The sequence below is a fragment of the Anarrhichthys ocellatus genome, unplaced genomic scaffold (genome assembly GCF_004355925.1).
Source record: "Anarrhichthys ocellatus isolate YVR2014 unplaced genomic scaffold, GSC_Weel_1.0 scaffold12, whole genome shotgun sequence".
Taxonomy (NCBI): domain Eukaryota; kingdom Metazoa; phylum Chordata; class Actinopteri; order Perciformes; family Anarhichadidae; genus Anarrhichthys; species Anarrhichthys ocellatus.
The window spans coordinates 68,926-77,293 of NW_022280042.1; the positions used below are offsets into that span (position 1 = coordinate 68,926).

Genomic DNA, 8,368 nt, shown 5'->3' on the forward strand with positions numbered 1-8,368 from the left:
ACACACACACACACACATGCAGTCTACACACCTACACACACACAGTGGCTCCCATGTGGTGATCTGGCCACACATCACACAGTCGGGCTCTGTTGTTAGATCTGTGCACCTCCCCCTGTAAGAAATATCAACACTCAGCTGCTGGTTTTATCATGGATTCCCACATCGTCCGGTTCGTTTTATTTTTGGTGAATTTAATTTATTTCAAGGCACGATCAAGAAAATAATGCCATTCTAAATGTATCAGTGATATGATATGGAATGATGCTGATATTATCTCAATAATCATGAATAACATATGTAGTGTTTCTATCTAAGTTGTCTAGAGTCTGTTATCAGACTCCATCATATCAGAGGTGGTACATCTGACACATATGTCTAAAGTAAATGCATAAAAAAGGTACATTTGAATTGGTTTATATCTTTCTAATGTCAACAAACCCAAGAAAAAGCCCAAACCCATAAATTGTTAGTCCGTCTGTCAAAAAACTGCCGCCTTCCCTACTTTCCTTCAACCACATTCTTATAATATTGTAAAAGAGGTCTTGAATGAGGTCAAATCTATATCTATAGCTGGAAATCAGTGTTATAACTGGTTTGAGGGAAACGTGTTGGACGAATGCAGTTCTTCTCTCCAGTAGAGCTGCACACACTGAATCTGGAGATCGTGTGCTGGATCAGAAAACAGTATTTGCCCAAGTTACAGTGCATTCTTTTGGCAAGAGCTTAGCTTCACTTTTTACAGCGTCCCCCTCCTCCTGTCCTCCTCCTGTGCTCCTCCGTCAGCTGCAGCAGGAAGACGGAGCTCCAATAAAGATCCCTTAATTTCCTCTCCTCTTTTTCATCCTCCTCCGTCTCCTCCCTCTCTGCTGCCCTCTCTCACTTCCTTCCGACCGCCTGCCTAATCGCTTCAATGCTTTAATATCAGCGTGCTCTGGACAGCGTCTGCCCTGCTGTCTTGTAACATTCGACGGATGCAGTTTCATACATGCTGATATTTCTTAGAGAAGGGTTTTGGACTTTTATTGGCCTCATTCCCAAACCACGATCATTTACTAAATAAAACTCAACCAAGTAGTTTTGTTGCCTGAACAAGTTGTGCACCGTAGGGGTTTGTGATCGCTGGTGTTGCGTTTGTAGGAGAACACACATAAAATAAGAAATAACCTCTCGTAAAATATATATATAGGAAGTGTTTTATGAGGATATGTTGACACAGGTGTTGAGGAACGGCAGCGTACCGTCCTCTTCCTGTTCACTAGTGAAGTTTAAATTGGCTGAACAGTCTGTGAGATTTCATTGAAGGCCACTGAAATCAATTGTGATCCATCAAGCACCTATAATAGGACTTTTGTGATTGAACAGTGAGCAGTGTTGGGCAGTAACACCTCACTCTTTACACATGTTGGTTTGGCTGCAGAGAGCTGCAGGGATGACGTATTTTTGTAGGTGGTTCCTTCCACTAAAAGCCAATAGTTTTCTTCCATTGGATGTTGGATTACTGCAGAAAATAATCTCTGTGGCAAACAAACATTCATGACATTTACACAATTTGTACATCAAGATAATCTTTAACATATCAACACCTCAGGACTTCACGTCTCCACCACTAAGCTAAAGGAGGACTAGTGTTAGTGAGGACATTCAGTCGTCTCATCTAGACTCTTTTTTAAGACACGTCAAAGCTTCTAAATTAACCAGAGGAGTATTTACTGACCTATTTTATATTGGAGAACTTAACGTTAAAATCTCTTCAGCTTGTTAATTACAGACCTTATTTCAGACATCTAACCAAAAACACAGTGAAGCAACACTTTGACTTCTAGACGAGGGAACACGACGTGTAAAAACTCATTTCTGGGATTTAGGACTCATTCCTGAAGCTCTCTATTGTAAAAATATAAAGACCAGAGAGCTTTATTAATTTGATGATTGATGTATTTTGTTTTAGCGGAAATAATGGGTGGAGGCCTGCAATCTCAACAACCTCGGGCAATGAGGTTGCATGTCGCCTGAGAGGCAAAACCCTGGGCAAAATGTGGGTAATGTGCTTGATGCTAGTTGCAGATGAGAGTATCAACATGTTGACCAGCTCCAGTATGTGTATGTGTGTGTGTGTGTGTGTGTGTCAGGGGGACCACCAGCTAGGCCACAGACCTAAATTAATGGTAAAGCTGAAACCATACCACAGTATGCACCCAATCCAAGCTCACCAGCCTGCAGTGTGTGTGTGTGTGTGTGTGTTGCAAGGCTTGGAAGTCAGTGGTCATGTCAAGGTTTGCAGTTGGGTAAGGCTTACAGAGACAGACCGCTCATTGTTTCTTGCACTTTCACAATAAACTATGACAACTGTTTGTTGGGATCGTTGGTTTTAAAAGATGTCGTCACCCATCTCTATTTTCAGTCGCCCTCTTTGCTTCGCTACACTTCACTGTTGACTCTAACCTCCTACGAAGTTTCAAGAAACCGCCAACAGCAAACAGCCATCTGGCGATCGATGAAGCCTCTGATCATCCGGAGCTTTTCCAACCCGTTTTCTTTCAAACCACACTGGTTCCCCTCAGCCTTAATGGGCGAGATGGCGAGAGCGTGTCTGTAAAGTCTGGTGGGACAGGTGTCCTGTGCGAGGCGAGGCGAGGTCCCTTCAGTGCTGTGGTTAACGAAGAACTCATGCAAAGAGTCGACTCACCCTTTTCTCACTCCTCCTCACCCCCTTTCTTCCCTCCATCCCCATTTGTCCCCACATTGTGGTTAACAAGTGAATGCAAAGTGTTGCCTTAATGTGTGTGTATGTGTGGCCCGTACCCATTAGCGCCCTTCTATTCGGTATTGTAAATTCCGCCCAGCGACTAAGCCTTCTGATTTATTCATTGGCTCGTTTGGGACTCTGTGTGTCCCTGTGTGGTTGGGTTTAGGCTGTCTGATTGGCTCTTTCTGCTGGTTCCTTCCACTTTGATGATCCAGTTCTGTTTTCCAGAATCTGTCAGATTACTTAGCATGCAAAAGTGCACACACACACGTGCATGCTAGAAGAAGCACAAAGTAACCAAAGCCTAAGGGGTGTGAATGGTGTCTGCTTCTCTGACTGTCACAAATGATCTAGGCCATGGAACACCCATTGATTTTTGTGGTGGTCTAAAGTGACTGGTGTATTGAGCTGTAGCCTTTGTATCTACTTGTGCCTGTTAGTAATGAACAGTGTTCTCTGACTAAAATGAACTAACCATGATAAACCTGTACCTTGGACACAAAGTTAATCCAAAACCAGCAGTTGTTAGCAGCAAGAATTTCCCTGAATTAGTTTATCCTCAAATCTTTATTTTTGATATATATGTACCCTTGCTGTATAGTTCGTAAGTAAAGTGTTATTTACAGTAGGATAGTGCAGTTGTCGGAAATACAACAATGCAAGAAGTTGTGCTAATATAGATTTCCTTTTACATTTACACACAGTGACTTTTAAAAGTCAGTTTCATTAAATGAATGGAGGGCTCGTCCCCTTACACTACTGAGCTACAGTAACACATGTCCTGCTTTATTAAATAACATGTTTGCTGTGTCACAACAAACTGTTGCACTCCGTCCCCCAAAAGCACCCTGACTCATTCACACTACTACTGTTGAAAGTAGCATTTTAAAAGAAAAGTGATCTCTGTCCAGACGATTGTTTCAGACATTATATCCGTCCACACTACCTTGGCTGAAAATGCATTTCCGAAGAAAGTTCACATACACTGAGCATGCATGTGAGGATAAAGCATAAAGATGACGCTTTTCCAGCAACATCAGACACATCTTATATGTGACTTTTGTATTTCAAGGGCGGCTGAGGTTTTTCTATCATTCTGTAGCTTACCAGTGGAGTAACTCATTTATTCAAATCAGACCAAGACGTTGCTTTCTGCATGATGACACTGATACTGGGGTTGGGGCGTGGATGTGTGAGGCACGAGTTCCTCAGTAACATCCTCTGGCCTTTTGATATAAGTTTGAAGACATAGATACGTCCCAACAGGTCGTTTGTATCTCAGCATGGGCCTTACAAGGTTCAGGGGTGATTTAAAAAAATTTATGGCGTACTTTCAACTTTTCAAACGGCCCAGACAGGATATGTTGAATGTCAATATTTTTTGTTTAGAGGAAGTGAGTTAGCATATCGAGTGACCTTTATTGAAATTATGTGGTATAATTCTGAGTATAATAAGTGAAAAGTCCACAAAGGGCGACTGGAAGTGGTGGTGGACGGGCCAAACGCAAACTTCATAAACTTCAACATCCAACATGGTTTGCTGAAAAGTACAATTCCAACATTTCTTTTGCTAAATTAACCCAAATTATATAAAAATGTAATTTTTTAATTTGTATTATTTGGGTAAGAAATGTAAATATTAACACCATGATGTGTTTCATCACAGTACAGTTATGTAATTTAGTTTACATCCCCAAGAATAGCTGTAACCATAGGTTTTAAAAGACGTCCTGATTCTCTGTTGATCTCTACGGACCCTCGTGTCCTCGAGGATCTCCTCCTCAGTCCTCTTCTCATCCCTCCATCCACTGCTGCCCCCGTTTGCATCCACACATACTACTAAAATAACACTAGCCAGTGTGCTGAAGGAGGCCACGCATTTCATTAGATCTGATAAAGACCATCATTATGTATAAGTATATAACAATGCGTGACTTTGAAATTCATTAAAAAACCTAATAATTAAATTATTACAAAGCTTTTGGGATATGATGCAACTGAAGATCATGCAGGAGGGATTTAGAGGGCTGCCTCGAATAGAAGAAGAAGGTCTTCTTCTGCAGAGAAATACAGTTATTTGGTTCACTTGACCCCAAATGATGTGTAAAAAACGCTGATGTAACATGGGACACTTTGAGGTGATGTCACATTCATTCTTGATGACCATTAAAACGTCTAAAGTGTGTCGGTTTAGACGGGAGGACAGATAGAGGAAGACCGGAGTAACAACCTGACAGAGCTCGAGCTGTGGGGGGGTTGGGTGGGAGTGTCAGCACTCGCGGGGTATGCATTCTGAACCTTGTGTGTCAAGGTTCAGAATGCATTTTTGGAATTTGTGAGGGGGTGTGCTGAAGCTAAAGCTGGGTGTTAAGCTGTGCACTTTAAGGTTAAGGTAACAATCGTCACAGTAAAAGGAACACATGTTGAGAAACATGATGTTAGCATCTAGCTCATAGCACCACTATGCCTCTGTACAGCCTCACAGAGCTGCTAGCATGGCTGTAGAATGTAACGAGAACATTCAAAGTCAATGTAAAGACACTAATTCATGCAAATTTGCTGTATACAAGAAGTGGACGTCGTGATGTCACCCATTGGTTTGTGGACTGCCGTTTTGTACAATTGAGTTCGGCGATTTTGCCGTCGCCATCTTGGATTACGGCCATCGCCATGTTGTTGTTTTTGCAACCGATGAACGGACGTTACCATATTTGGAATGCGAAGGAGTGACGTAGAGACACCGTATATGGCTCTGGTAGAGGCAGTGACCTGTCAATCACATGAACCCGCCCTAAAGCATCCCCTGCTTTATGGTCTGTTTGACTCTAAATGGACCATCATTTACTAAATGAACATCATGCTGTATTGAAGAAGACTTGAAACTAGAGATTGACACCATAAACCCATGTTTACAATGTTTACTGAGGTAATAAATCAAGAGAGAAGTAGAGTCATTTTCTCATAGACTTCTATACAACCAGAGGAGTCGCCCCCTGCTGGTCACTAGAGAGAATGCAGCTTTAAGACATGAAGCATTGGTTTCACTCGGCCGAACAGGTGGTTACCGCCTGGTATCTACATTGAGGTAAGCCCCTCCTCCTCTCTGGTGCGTTTTGAGTAATGTGAGACAAAAATGAGCTTTGTCTTGAGTCTCGTTGGAAATGCAACGGTTGGTTGGTTGGACTGTTCTGACATCACTGGTGACTACTGTCGAGGTTACTGGTTACTGCAAACCTCTGTTCTGTCCCTCAGGGTTGTTTCTGTTGGCATCTCAACATCCCTGTTAACAGAAGTAATGGTATATATTATATTATATATTATATTTACTATTTTTAGAAGCTCCACTATGATGTGAACAGAAGGCCAACATGGAGGGTAAACTGTGTGTTGACGCGGCCCTACTGTGAGTTCACTCCTCTCTGTCTACTTCACACACACGGAATGGACAGAATTGGATGTCCTTGCAGTAAACGTATCTGATCAGTTGTGACGTTCATGTTCCCTGTCCAGCCGGCAATGTGTGAGTGTGTGTGTGTGTGTGTGTGTGTGTGTGTATGAGAGAGTTAAAGGTTTCTGCTCTAATGCACCTGCTCAGCCATTCAAACTGCACTAAACACAGCCTGAGGCTCTTCTATCTTCCTCTCTCTATCTGTCATGCTGTCTCTCTGTCTCACCCTGTCTCTCTGTCTTATCCTGTCTCTCTGTCTCATCCTGTCTCTCTCTCCCTCTCAGAAACACTGCTCACTTCTGTCTATTTCCGTTTCTATGTTGGAAGAATGAACATTTAACTAACTTTGACTGTCTGTGTGTGTGTCTCTCTCTCTCTCTCTCTCTCTCTCTCTCTGTCTCTCTCTCCTTCATTTCTTGTGTCAGAAAATCAATTTTTAGTTTAGCAGGAATAAGCCCATCTCCTCTCATCACAGAGGCCGGTTGAATAATTCAACACACACACACACACAAAGGACTAATGCTGAAAACAGGTGCCATGCAACGTCTGTGGACGCTCTGAGCTCAGCGAGCAAACTAAGAGTTGGGGATAGTTTAACTTTTAGCAGCGAAGTGGAGCCAGAGAGAACCCACAGCCAATCAGATAACAGTCCTGTGACTGCTGTTGACCTGTGTTCACACATGAACACGCCTCCTGGCTGCTGTCTGCTGTGTTTTTACTGTTTGAATTTACACTAAGAAAACGGGATTGTTGAAACTTTTTTTCCAATTTGGTGTTTGATGTAACAACAAATCAACCTGCTTCCCAATATTATGTTTACCTCAAGGTTCTCTATGTGGAACTCAGAGCATTTCTATTGGCACCACACAGCTCTCAACATGGCAGCGGCTCAGCTAGCAGCTAACAGCGCTAACAGTGCAAACAACAGCAACAGTGCTGACAGAGCTAACAGTGTTGAGCTGAGGGGGGACAGGAGGGTGGGCTTACACCTCCATGACAACGCTGTCAGTCGGGACGGCTGTAACCGAATGAGAGCAGTGCAGAGCGGCTGTGAGCTAACAAGTGGGGCACGCTCACATGCACTAACATGCACTTTTATGAACTAAAAGCAAGTGCGGCCAGCTCTCCACACACAGAGGGAGAGAGACTTCATTCTCTGCTCAGGAAGCCATTACTCTATATCTTTACATATATAAAGGTTGTTTGCTGCTTTATTAATGTTCTGAATGTATAGAGAACCTTTAAACTCTTTAAACTGAAGTTGTTAACAAACATGTTAGTGTATTATAGGGCTTTTTCACTGCAGGACCTGCCATTAGAGAACTAAACTACCGGTGACGTACATTTAGTTCCAGGAGGACCTGGAATGTTGGACTTCTCAGTGGTTCAAGACTTCTCAGTGGTTCAGGGACTTTGCTGATTGGAACAAACACAGACTCTGCTACTTCCTGTCTACATCTTAATTCACAAGATAAGGAAATACCAGATGCCACAGGAATCGATGACAGGACTAGGGACAGACGTGACTTGTAATGTTTATTAATGTTAAAAACAAAGTTATGTTGTCGGCTTCCTGACTCGTTTAAAAATAGAGCAAGATCTATCATGTTACCTCATCTTCACAGTTCTTCTTCAAGACCTGAAGTTCCTTAATGTAAAACTGATTCTTAGTTACCCATGCTGACCTCTGCTGATCTTTACTGACAATCACCCTTTCACTTCTTCCTCCATCTGCCGCTGGTAGAAGCACTGAAAGCTTTACAACAGCACCCCTTCCGGGTTAATGCCATAAAGCAACGCCCCTATGTGCCATAAAGTAATCCAGCAGGCTGAGTGGCCCCATGCAGGGAAGCGTGCACGTGTGCAAAGCATGTATCTGAGCAAAAATGGTAATCAGTAACAACACACAAGTCAATATATAATAGAATAACGGACATGAAGACCTCTTTTTGATAAAAACATCAGTGGAAATTCACATTTGAATTTGACATCATGTTTTTTGGTGCAAATTAAGCATTTTATTGACAATATTCACAATAATATTCACAATAAAGACTTTATTTAGACGACCTGTGTGTGTGTGTTGTGAAAAGAGGTTATGTTGTGCAAGTCTGCATTTTATCCTGTGTGTGTGTGTGTGTGTGTGTGTGTGTGTGTGTGTGTGTGTGTGT

General features: G+C 42.4%; 1 protein-coding gene across 4 annotated transcripts in view; it reads left to right on the top strand.

The window, feature by feature from the left end:
- runx1 (RUNX family transcription factor 1) overlaps nt 1-8,368 on the top strand; it is a 53,856-nt gene that overhangs the window by 11,898 nt on the left and 33,590 nt on the right. The gene's annotated exons all lie outside the window — the stretch shown is intronic.